The sequence below is a fragment of the Lepidochelys olivacea genome (assembly GCF_965140295.1).
Source record: "Lepidochelys olivacea isolate rLepOli2 genome assembly, chromosome: 1".
Lineage (NCBI taxonomy): Eukaryota > Metazoa > Chordata > Testudines > Cheloniidae > Lepidochelys > Lepidochelys olivacea.
In genome coordinates, this window is record NC_140411.1 from 327,735,278 (window position 1) to 327,748,339 (window position 13,062).

The 13,062-nt window shown below is 36.3% G+C and overlaps 1 protein-coding gene across 9 annotated transcripts in view; it reads left to right on the plus strand.

Annotated features, from left to right (window-relative positions):
• SRPK2 (SRSF protein kinase 2) overlaps positions 1–13,062 on the plus strand; it is a 309,081-nt gene that overhangs the window by 29,569 nt on the left and 266,450 nt on the right. The window lies entirely within an intron of this gene.

Sequence of the window (13,062 nt, forward strand, 5' to 3'; positions counted from 1 at the left end):
TCTGTGCAATGGCTTTGGGATTTATTTTCACATATAAAGTAGTTATATAGAACTCGATTAGAAAATTTGTGTTCATTCGCAAAAGAAAACATCCTTTGTTTGAATCTGTCTTAATATACAAAGCACGAGAGGCTTTTATATTCAGAGTGGATAAAGCTATGTTGCATTGCATACTGAATAGTAATGTTTCTCTAGAAGAGAATTGAAATTGTATTTAAATAGCAAGTTCACCGTTTGGTTTAAAATACTTTATTTTCATTCTAGAAATAAATTCTGTAAAGTTGCTCAAAGAAGCAGCAGGAAATAGTATATACCTTTTATAACACTATTTTCAGGCATTTTATACAAAGATTGCTTAAACTATAGACAGTATGATCCATATATCTGTTTACATAGCAGTGACATATGTTTGTTTTTTAATTTTCCTTGTGATTGATTATTCATATCCTTTTAGGTCTCAGTGTAGCATTCATTTTTAAAGATAACAAGCATGTGATGGATTATTTAGAATATTTTGATTTAAATATTTATATCAATATTTCTTCTACCTTTGTAGATAACTTATTCAGTCACTCAACTGGTTTGTGGTATTACTAATTTGTACATTTTGCATAATGTATGTTCAATTGCCTAGAACACACTTACTAGATAAGAAATCTGCTATGACAATGCCAAAGAGATAAGAATAAATAATGCACAAATTACAAGATACTGTAAATCCCAAAATATTCAGAAATGATGAGAATTATATTTGAGCACTAGAAGAAACACTGTTTAATACCAGAACTACTGGATGAAAGATGCTGGCTGTGGGTTTGTTTACTGTGGATTTATTTGTGTCTGGTTTTCTACTTGCATGATTTTATTTAAGTGTGGTAGTGATGGAAACCGTAAATTGTTTATTTCTTTGTGGAAACAAACATGGAAAACAGGATTTCTTATTTTTTGATGAACAAAATGTAACTAAAATATCTGTTCTGTCAACCAATCCCTACATAAAGGGACATTAAAAAAGGATAATGGTAATGGAGAGTGCCACCCAGTCTCTGCAATCAGCTGTGTACCTTTAAACACTACATAATTTTCTTGCTTCTCAAGAGATACCAAAAGCAGAGGTAACTTCAACTAGAGAGCAAACAGGAAGTCAACAGAAACAATATTTTTTAGTTATAATTGTGTATGATGTAGACAATGAATGAAAAGGGCTGTTTGTAGAAGCAGCCACATGGCAATTTTAAAACTTCATAAATATTAAGAAATCATTTTCGAATTTATTTTTACTCTTCAGTTATCTAACCAAAATTGCTAGCAAAACTATCTTTATATTTGTTCCTTTTTTGCACTGTATGAGACATATCTCCATATTCTATCTTGTTTTTTGGAGAGGGATGTAAGTTTTTCAGGGCAGGGACTGCCCAAGGTGGATTATCTGTGGATCTTGGCCTTAGGCTGCCAAGGAGTCCACTACAGAACCAGCCTTAGAAGTTTTGCTGTTGAGTAGAATTGTCTAATTGGTGGTTGTTTGGACAAACTGAAGACAAAAAGCAGACTCCTCAGATGCATGCATGTCCTGCCTACACTACAAGAAAGGCTGTGCTAAGAAACCATTTTTAAAATCAAATTTTAATAACTTTTTCACCTAATACAATTTTTGCTCCCAGCCTGGTCAGAGGGTAAGGCAGTATTACCAACTTCAAGAGATCAAAAATCATGAGTCGGGTCCCGCAAAACCATGAGATTTAAAAAAAAGATTATATTGTGTTTTTTAGGTCAGTCTCTTGATATTTGAACTCCCGTTGCCCATCCCCAAGATATGTGCATGTGACAATAAGTGTTGCTCACCTTCCCATATGTACTATATAAGGTAACATTGGCCCTTGTTCCAGGAGCTCTCACCCCCACATCAGTCCATCTCCTGGCCAGCAATTAAGTCTGTCCTCCAGTCCCCCATCAGTTATAGCCCCACCCAACCCCCCTCAATTCAGCCCCTCCCCTCAGTTCAGTCCACCAGCCCTCATCACTACCCCATCAGTTCAGCCCCCCTACTCCATCAACCCTCATTGTCCTCAGTTCATCCTCCCTGCACTTACCCCACCCACTTCAGCCCACCTGCAGCCTCCCCAGCCTTACCTTTGCTCCTCTTATGGTTCTTCACTCTCCCCAGGCCTGCGGGTGGAGGCTGCAGTGGGGTCCCTCTCCCACTTCCTAGGCTGGTGGGAGAGCAGCTGGTTGGGGCTGTCATTGGGAGCCCTGGGTGGTGGGGCTATGGCTGTCGGCCCCGAGCAGCGGGGACAGTGGGAGCCCTGGCCACCCGAGGCAGACAGTGATTTCTAAATAATATTAAAAGTAAAATTCTTGCGATAGAACTCTTAAATGTCAGGATTTATTTTTGAGTTCTAGCACTAGATCATGAGTGAGGCTTAATTTTACTTAGAAATCCCATCTCGCAATAAATTTGTGAGAGTTGGTATGTCTGGTAAAGTGTTGAACATACTGTAGTTCTGGAAACCCATTCAAGACTAGGTTACTGCCTAGCCGTAATGATTTTTTTCAAAATCATTTTATCACATTATGCCCTTATTCTGCTTGCCCACAGGAACAAGTTTTTTTACTTGGGAAGTGGAGAGTACTTCTTTAGGTTTAAATACTTCAGCATTTCCTGCTAAACTACCTTTGTTAGTTATAGCGACAAAGAGTCCTGTGGCACCTTATAGACTAACAGACGTATTGGAGCATAAGCTTTCGTGGGTGAATACCCACTTCGTCGGATGCATGTCTTTGTCGGATGCATGTCGGTCATGCATCCGACGAAGACATGCATCCGACGAAGTGGGTATTCACCCACGAAAGCTTATGCTCCAATACGTCTGTTAGTCTATAAGGTGCCACAGGACTCTTAGTCTGGACCTGTAAAAGCGGCAAACACGACTACCCCTTTGTTAGTTATGTTGTTCAGATTAGAAAAGAACATTACAAAAAATGTTTGCCTCCCTCCCTTAAGTTGCTTCTCTGTAAAGCCAATGATAGCATTTTTGGTTATTAGAAAATGCTTAATAATATTGAAATACACCACCAGGTGGCCACATACCAATTTTTATAAATTCTTTCAAAAGGAACTATAACTCTTGAATAAAATGCGACAGTAGAACAAAATTTTGATGAAAACAGAAACAAACAGCTTTGCATCCAGTTTTTTTTTTATTGTGATTGAGGAAGCTGGCACTCTGTAAAAAGTGGTGTAGGGGAAACTTCAAACTAGCTATATGTATTTCTACTTATTGAATGGACAAGAGCATTTCGGATTTATGCTCTGGAATATGTGTGCAAACATTTAATGGGTTTTAACATTGCTTTCTTGTATGATGGTATTTATTTTAGCATTCCAATTAGGAAAGGGTTAAAACAATACACAGGTAAGCAATGGCTTAAAGACAAACACTTTTTATAATAAAAATGTAAATGTTAATGAAAATGTAAACACTTCATAATCAGATGTGTGAAGAACCAGTTAATGTAAAAACATTGTATTGAAATATCTTAAAGTAAGTCCCTTTTCCATAACTATTTAGGAACATCTGCCTGATGCTACAAATACTTATTATGGAATGTAGTGCTTACTACCGTATGTTCTGTCATTGAAGTCTGTGGGACTGCTCAAGTAGTAAGTGCTCCCCCATGGTGGTTGTGGCAGGACCAGGCCTTAACTATCCCTGGCAGCTTACTTAATATACAGCACACCTGAGAAGCAAGATCAGCAAAGTCAGATTCTATGTTTGGTGACTGCAATGACAAGACGTTCCTTTGTGTGCTATATTTTTCTTAGACAAAGAACGGAGGGTATAGTTTGGATGCAGGGAATTATGACTCATTTAGCTCATATTGAATATGAACAAGAGTAAATTTTTTTTCTGTACTGAACATTTCAGTTGCACATGTTTTAGTTCAGATTTTTTTTAATAAGGACATTGCCAAATACTTTAGGCCAGTGGCTCTCAACCTGTCTAGACTACTCATTGTATAGTATACAGAGCAGTATAAATCAGTTGAGAAATTTTAGTTTGCATTGGCTTCGCTAGTGCTTTTTCTGTAGCTTGTTGTAAAACTAGACAAAGATCTAGATGACTTGATGTACCCCTGGAAGACCTCTGTGTGTACCCCCAAGCATACGCGTACCCCTAGTTGAGGACCACTGGTTTAGACCACAAATTAGGTTTCACGAATCACAAAGCCTAATAAGTGTTTTCATTAAATACAAATGACAAAGTTTTAATATTAAATTTAAATATCCTCTTACGTTATTTACAACATAAATATTGCAGGATTTTGCTACTGTAGGAGAAAATAAGTGAAATTAACTAAAAGGTGACTATACTGTTTTCATTGTTCAGTATGAGTGAAATTCATCAAGTGAGCAAGTTGTACAAATAATGGAAAACTAAATTATTAAAATTCAGTATTAGTGATCTAAAGTGGTGATAGCAGAACAAATATAAGAGCATTTTTAATTATTTGTAATCTTCCTGTGTGTGTAACTGCCACAAGGAACTTTGAAGATATCTGCCACTTTCCAAAATGCTACATAAATAGATTTTTGTAGAAGAAGGAAAATTCTCTGAATTTTTATAATCCTGGTGTCTGGTTATATTCTAGCTGTCAGTTTTCATTACATTTAAGACATGTCGCTAAGGAAAGTGCCTGAATTTTTCTCAAATTAGTTCTGTACATATTAAAGCATTTCTTAATTTTTTTTTTACTATGAATGTTGTGGAATAACAATAAAAACACTGGTTAGAATAACAACTTCATATTTATATTTTTGTCCTGATTATGGAAGGCTGACACGTTTGAATAAATAGACTTGTAAATGCAAGCAGCTAGCTAATTGTCTGTGATATGATGAATAATATGAGCTTAGATAAAGACAAACTTAAATAATGATACAATGAAGACAATTCCACAAAAGAAATCTTAGAGCTTTGTACATTGATAACGTTGTACATTCATAACCATTGACTCAATTAGATGACTTAGTTACTAGTTAAAATTTTTGGATGGACAGTTGGGAAGCTTTGTGAAGAGATCACTGTTCTTTAATTTGTTCTCTTTGAACTGCATGTTTGATTTGATAGACTTGTCTCTGTTTAACACAGATGTGTTGTAGCATACCTTGCAGAAAATTATGTAATGTTTGTGGTCTGCCTTTTGGAGAGGTATAAATAAAATGAATTCAGAGTACTCCCATGATTAGCAAAAAAGTTCTTTCCCTCCTGTTTCCAGAATGTAAAGCTAAAACAACAACATGTTCCTTGGAAAGAGAGAAAGTAATTGCAAAGTGCATGCTTTATTTAGGATTACGAAGGAGTCTCCAGCCCCTTCTATATGGCCAGGCAACCTTTCTTTTCCATAAACTGTTGTGTTTTGGATACACTCCTCCTTCTTGCACCTGTATATTTCTTTTTTCTTTTTTTTTTTTGGTCGGGGTAGGAGCAGAGAGAGGATTCTTTAACGTACATAGCTCTTCTCTGTCACCTGAAATGGTGCTGTCAAGTTGGGAAGTTCTTACATCTTTAGGCCATGGCTTATTTAAAATTTGTTGCTAATTTGCTTCCAGATAGTTAGCAAAGGAAGAATGCACCTTCACTTTCACATGCTAAAGAAGGGTTAACTCTTTGACCCTGGACTTTCCTGCCAATCTTGATAGTATCCAGATATGGGCCAAGGATGGTTTTTAACTACAGAATGTCTGCTACAGGTACATTTTGTAATTACTAGAGAGGAGTACTTGTCTCTTCAGAAGAGGGAGCAGTCTCTGTGGTTGCATAGTTAAGAGAGCTTGAAAAACTTCCACCTGATCAGCAGCCTTGCAGGCAATATTTTTCTTTCTGGATAGGGCCTTATTACAGACTTAGCTTTCAGATGGAAAGCAGATCTCTCCTGAGAAATCAGAAATGAAGATTGATATGCTGTCAACATTCTAACATTTTCTTTTAATTAATATAACATAATGATCTGGTGTAATATGCCGTTTCAGTGTTAACTTCATCTTAAAGGTGATTGGCCAAAAAAAGGAGGGGGGCTTGGGCCCTCTTTTGCTTCTTTATTATATATCAAGTATCAGCAATGCCAAATTTGGTCTTCCTTTGTTTTGGTTTTGGATTTCTGGGGATGTTTATTGTGATCTCTAACCCCTTAATTGGAGGAATGAGGGTGTTAAATTGTTACCAAAGGTTTGTTGAAAAAATCTACAGCTTCATTAAGCTAAACAGGTGTAAACAAAAAAAGTTTTAAATTGTTTGACTAAAAATTTCTTCTCAGTTGCTCAATTTTTACGTCTTGGTACTTAAGATGTCATAGTTTCACCATGTCTCTACTAATTAGTCTTCTAATGTAGACATGACCTGAATTTCTACTGTATAAAACAAGTAGTCAGGTCCCTTCCCAACTTCCTCCTTTTTCCCCCACTTCAGAGAAAACTATTCAGGCCTTTGTTATGTATCATAAGGAAGCAAATAAGGACAATTTTTTCCTTTACAGATCACCTTTATTTATTTTTTAAAATAGGGTGCAAAATTGGAAGTCTGGAGGTGTTTTTTCAATTTCCTACTCTGCCATTTTATCACTGTGTGATCTTTAGTAAGTTATTCAACCTAGTAAAGTTGCTCAGGGGTGTGAAAAATTCACTCGTGAGTGTTCTAGTTAAACCACCCTAATCTGGAAGAATTTGACCTGGCTGCTGCCACTCGGAGAGATGGATTAACTAGAGTGACTGAACTACAACGACTGTAGTTGCTTTCTCTAGTGTCCGTACTGGGGTTAGGTCGAATTAACTACAGCTCTCTGGGGTGTGAATTTTTCATACATCTAAATGATGTAGCTAGGCAACTCCGATTTTTAATTATAGGCAAGGCCTTAATGCCCCTGTCTCTGTTTCCTCTTCATTTCCAATAATTGCTTTTGATTTTTTTTGTTGTTTCTGCATTTGGCCCTAATGTGTGAAGTTGCAAGAGTAATTAAAAAGACAAGGAAAATTCTGGCATCTGATAAAATGTGTAGAATCGCTTATACATTCTTCTTACCTCATTACTGTTGAAACCAAGATGACAATAATTAGGAAAAAGTTTAATCCAGAATATAGAACATTAGAATTTCTCCATCTGTCTTCTAGAACAGATGATGCAAAATGGGTAGTCATCTTTTAGTGAGATCTTGAAGAATGAATGAATAAATAATGTTGTATGAACAGTATTTGAACCTCTTCATGCTATTTTGCTAGAATATTGCCCTTGTATCTATAGTACCTACCACCTCCTGTTCCCATCATAGTAATTTTCTATAAACTTCCTTCTGACCCCTCTTTATACAGACCTTTAAACATATAATATCTGAATCCATCATTTGTCCTCAATTAATACAGATGTTAAGTTTAAAATATCTGACCGCCTCATGCAGTTCATGTCGGAGCATAAGCTACAGTATTTGGGCCAATCTTCCTCACCCTGCAAGCATGCAGATTATATATACTTCCAGTACTCAACCTCTTCTTGCAGCCTTCTTAATAGAACAAAAGCTAAACTTATTTTATAAGGTACTTGGGTACTTTGATACCTAGATAAAGATATCTTCTACGGGCTCTGATTGAGCAGAAATCGTAAGCCTACTATATCTATGCCTTTTCACATTGCTAGTGAAACTGTGTAAACTGTGGCTTGAAAACCCAATTATAATAGATGAGGCATATGATTGTCATTAGGAAAATAAAAAATAAACCAGGAGTCTTTGGAAAAATATTTTAATTATAAATTGGCTATAGTGTGATAGGTACTTTAGGTGATGGAACATTAATTATTAAGCTAATTTGTTGCAAGTTTACATGACCTGTATATGCCATCATATGTGTACCTAAAATAAACTAGTTGTATACTTTATTGCCTCATTTTTAAAATTATATTTAAGAATGCTGTGCTGAAAAGGCTGATAGTTGAAAAGAAAATATATGGTATTATATATTGCAAGACTATTAAAATAATAGAGCGAGTATATTATATAAAATGTAAATAAAGATATGCAGGGCTCATAGGACAATGCAAATTAGCAGAAAAGAATGACAAGTTACAAAGTGCTCTAAAGTTGTAGAAAATTGTATTTGAGAAACAGTAAATGATCACCTAATTCAGAGGTGGCCAACCTGAGCCTGAGAAGGAGCCAGAATTTATCAATGTACATTGCCAAAGAGCCACAGTAATACATCAGCAGCCGCCCATCCGCTCCCCGCCTGTCAGCAGCCCCACCAATCAGCACCTGCCCCTCACTCCCCACGCCTCTCGCCCGCCACAATCAGCTGTTTCGTCTGCGTAGGCTCAGGGGAAGGGGAAGTCGCCCTGGAGGAAGGGGTGGAGTGGGGGCAGAGCAGGGAGTTGAGCAGTGAGCACTCCCTTGCACACTGGAAAGTTAGTGTCTCTAGATCCACGCCTGGAGTCAGTGCCTGTGCAAGGAGCCGCATATTAATCTCTGAAGAGCCGCATGTGACTCCAGAGCCACAGGTTGGCCGCCCCGACCTAATTAAAGTCTACATTATATTGTGTAATCACAACAGGACAAAATTGAGGTTTATGTACCTTTTATAAATCTCAATTAAGTTAATATAATTGAGGATCTATAATTATTGAACCAGCTCTTTCTGATGTTTTTGAAAAATTTTACTACTTTGGGGCTTGTTTTTTTTCTGAGTGTCGTTTTGCATAACGTGGCATCTTTAGATTTTAGCAGAATTATAGAGCACTTAGTTTATTTCCATGTGCTTAAACAGATTTTCAAACAGGTTATGTTAACTCTGTGTTAATGAAGCTTTTTGCCATTTGATTTCTTATACTGGGATCTAGGAAGAAGAGGTCATCTGAGACGTCGTTGTGGGGGGGGGTAAATAGAACAGTTTATTAGACAATGCCACTAGCAACATGGGGTTTCTATAGAATCAAGTTTAGTCTGCGTCATTGTTAGTACCTAGTCTAGATCTAGTCTTCCAGTTGCATTTAATTCAAATGATTTGGAGGAAGGAGTCCCATTTCGTAATCTGTATAAACTGCTTAAAATCATAAGGTATGTCTACACTTGTTATGACATGGAGAGTACAGACACTGCACAGCCAGTTAGCATGGTTTAAATAGCAGTGGAGACGGTGTGGTACTGCTTCGGTGAGTAGAGAACAGATATGCCAGACCCCTAGGTTATATACCCTATATGACACTCCACATGCCCAGACAGTGCCTTCATCTTTACGCTGCTAAAACATAAGCTGCAGACTTAAGATCCTGATCCTGCAAAGATTTATGTATGTGCTCAATTTGAAGCATGAGAATAATCACATTGGCTTTGATGTGCATAATTTTTGCAAGGTCAGGGACTAAGATGTTCCATTCTATTTAGGTTCTTACACCACACTCAGCACTATGGTATCTTGAACACCTGGATTTCTCAGAGATGAGAATTCATTCAGTTTGGAGCTACTTTTGCTTTAATCTTTCTTGTTAGATTACATACAGTCCTTGAAGACAGGAATTTGGTTGTTACTGCATTTGGTGAGGTGTGTAACTGTTTGTGATCCAAGATTCCAAATGCATCAGAAGTGTTTCAGGACTACTCAGACTGAAAACCTCTTACCTTCCTATATGTCAGTAGAAAGATTTGTGCATATTGATTACATGGCTCAAGTTTATATTTTGCAATTGGAATTCTGTTGCCAGTATTCCCCCCGCCACCCCTGTTTTTAGTGAACCAAATAACTATGTTCATTCTGGTTTAAATAGTTTTATTCCTTTGTCCTAATCTTCATTTATGTATATGTTTCGGTCACATTTGTGAAAGGCTGTTACTCTGTAATATTTTTAAAACTTAATTAAAAATACTGCATGATAATAGTTAATTCCACATATTTATGAGAAATGATCTGATAAGGTGAAGGAAGATGAACACTTTAGCCCTTTGCTTGAATGGTGGGCATGATGAAATCAGAAGTAGATGGGGAGCCTAAAGCCAGGACTAGTAGTAGGCAAATAGAATGGTCTTCAAGGGAAATCTTCCCATGTAATATTTTGTCTGACTTTCGTGAAGGAAAGAGATGCAGCAATATTGTCCCTTGTTCACTATTCATATGAATAAATGTACCGCCAAATAAGGTGAAAGCTGGACAAAAAGTACAAGTGATTAAAAAGCACTTTCACAGTTGAACAAAGAACACTTAACCCCCTATACTGTATAGAAACAGACTAAAAAAAACATGGCTGAAGTTGTCATCATTTTTCATACTGAAAGTGCGCATTGTGCAGGCTGTCTTATACTCCTGAGAAGATGATGAAAATATTGGAGTGGCCTTTTATCTCAGGAGTAAGTGCTTCCTTTTACTGTGTTTTCTTTTTATTCTTAAGTTTTCACATTTTATTGATGAAATTGGGAATCTAGTAAATTATGAAATGCTGCAGTAGCTTCAGTACTACCGAAGTTTGCCTGAAATTGCTGTATATTCTAATGGGTTTCATTTTCTGTGGAAAGAAAGGGACAGGATTGCATTGGGATTTTGTTTCTAAAGATTGTTTTTGCTTACTTATTATTTGAATAACAGTGGATATCAGTTGGAAAAATTCTCAGACTTTATTTTTGAGCCCCCAGTATGAAGAGAATTGAGGACTATATTTGGCTGTTTGACTTTTGCTGAGATAAGAGCAGATTTATCAGATGTCACTTGCAGATATGTGGGATAGCAGGAACATACTGGTTTCACCTTTATTTTACTGTATTGTTGAAAAAAATCTTTTAGTAACATGGTTATCTTACTTAGTTTGTAGTTTTGTTAAATGGAATTTGATTTTGGCTTTTAATACAGTAACTGGAAAATTAGTTGCCTTTGAGTAAAGGTGGAGCTTTTGTAAAAACACATGTTCAGCAATTTATGACCTGGAGGTTGCTGTCTGGCTGCATCAGGGCTTTGACCCAACTCTTGCCTTACATTTGATTGTTGTGGAGATTACCCTAGGGCTATAGTTGAGATGTGCCGCCTGGGAAAATAAAAATAAAAAAAAAAATCTATAGAACTTTCATCACACTATCTTTGTATCTGGAACTTGTGTATGAGAGGGAATAGCGTTGCTGTGGAGATCGTTCCAGGGCTGTGGCTAGGAAAACAAAAAATCTATAGAAACTGTCATTGCTCTATTTTTATATCTAGAACTTAAAGCAAGCTTTGGATATGATCATATAAACTGTTGTTTGACTATTAATTTAATACTGAATGATTTTGGTTCTTGAGTTTTAGAGATTTGAGTTTTCTGTCTTGGGTATCTCGGTCGTCGTGCTGGCTAGCCAGTATGGCTGGTCCTGGCTTCGTTGGATTGGTATTCCGGGGCTGAGTTTGTCATTTTTTGTTTACTGGGTGAATTTAACTCTTCAGTCAGGAATTGCAGTAATTATTAATTTTCCATAGTTCTTTATTTTGGGTGGTATAACTATGTGATAGGGTTTATAGAAATGAAAATTATGAAGTGGTGTTAGTATAGGGTTGGACATAGAAATTTGTCAGTTCATTATTCAAACTTTCACATTTTTTAATATAATTTTGAAAAAGCCATCCTCTGAAAGTGGACTCCATTCAACATAGAGGTAGGAAGTGCTAAGCGAGGTAGGAATATTTCAAAGGATCATACTTGAAGCCTGTGTGATTTTGCCCTGGTGTTTCTTAGAGTATTCAAAGTGACAGGTTTACAATATAGGATGACCGCTTCAGATGGTACAATACAACACTGCTTAATTTTAATAACAGAAGAACAATGAGAGGAAACTAATTTTAATTGCAATAAATTAGATTACTGAAGAGGTTACTTGGGGATTATTTAAAATATTGTCTATCAAGTTAATGATAGAAAATGGCATGTTAAATTTTTCTGGGTCAGATTAGGAAAGGAAGTTTTAAAACAGTGCATAATTTGAATGTGAGCTCTGATTTCTAACACCTGTCACTTTTGGAAGTGGGGACATAAAATTAAAGGACTAAGAACTCCTAGTTTTTCACCATTGTGGCAATGATCAGAAAAAACAAAGTCCTGGGTTGTCTATATTTATAAAGAAAAACTCTTATTGGCAGTTTACAAGCAGGTAAAACATTGCATGTATGTCTAAAATGTGACATCATAATGGATTATTCCAGCACAAGTCTAGTTCTGGTTTAGCTATTTCATTATTTGATTGTGGTATTGCTAAAATAGAACCAAAATCAAGGCTTCTGATAACCTAGCAGATTCAGTTCATGATAACTGATATGATTAGATTGTGTTTTATAATCTGGATGTTATTGTACTAATTTTGAGGTACTATAGCTAGCAAACTTATTTGCCTTTGGGTTTGAATGGTTATACTTTTTTCCTTAAGATTTCAATTGAGACAGTGTTTAATTGTGTGACACCTACATTTAATTTTAATTCAGACACTTTAGTTTGTTTGTTTTTTTGTTGCCTGTAATACGTAATGGATATTAGTACCTAGAATGTATATAGTACCATTTGCATTTTATATAGCACTTGTTCATCTGTAGATCTCAAAATCCTTTACAAAGGTCAGTAAGTGTCATAATTTCCATTTAGCAGGTAGGAAACTAATGTGCAGAGTGGTTAAGTGACATGCCAAAGGTCACCAACAGAAAACGAACTCTCAGGAACAAAATATATATTTCTGTATCAGTCTAACAGAAACATAAGCTAGTAGACTCTCATAGAAAAATAAAGTATTTTTTCTTACATTTACACATCCCATTTGTGAAGTTTGACAAAGGTGTAAAGTGAATCCTAGGATGCCTTCTTGTGCAGTTGAAGTTGCTATACAGTATGATCCCTAGCGGAACAGGAATCTCATTTGTCAGGGGAAGACAAAAGGCTTGATCCTGATTTTTTAAAAATCTTTTAAAAACCTTATTGCAAATAACTTTGTAGATAAAACAAAGCAACCTTCATAAAGAAGTGAAAAAGTCTTTCAGTTCTTGAGTCAGGAAACCCTGCACATGTGGGAGTGATCAGTGTCCTG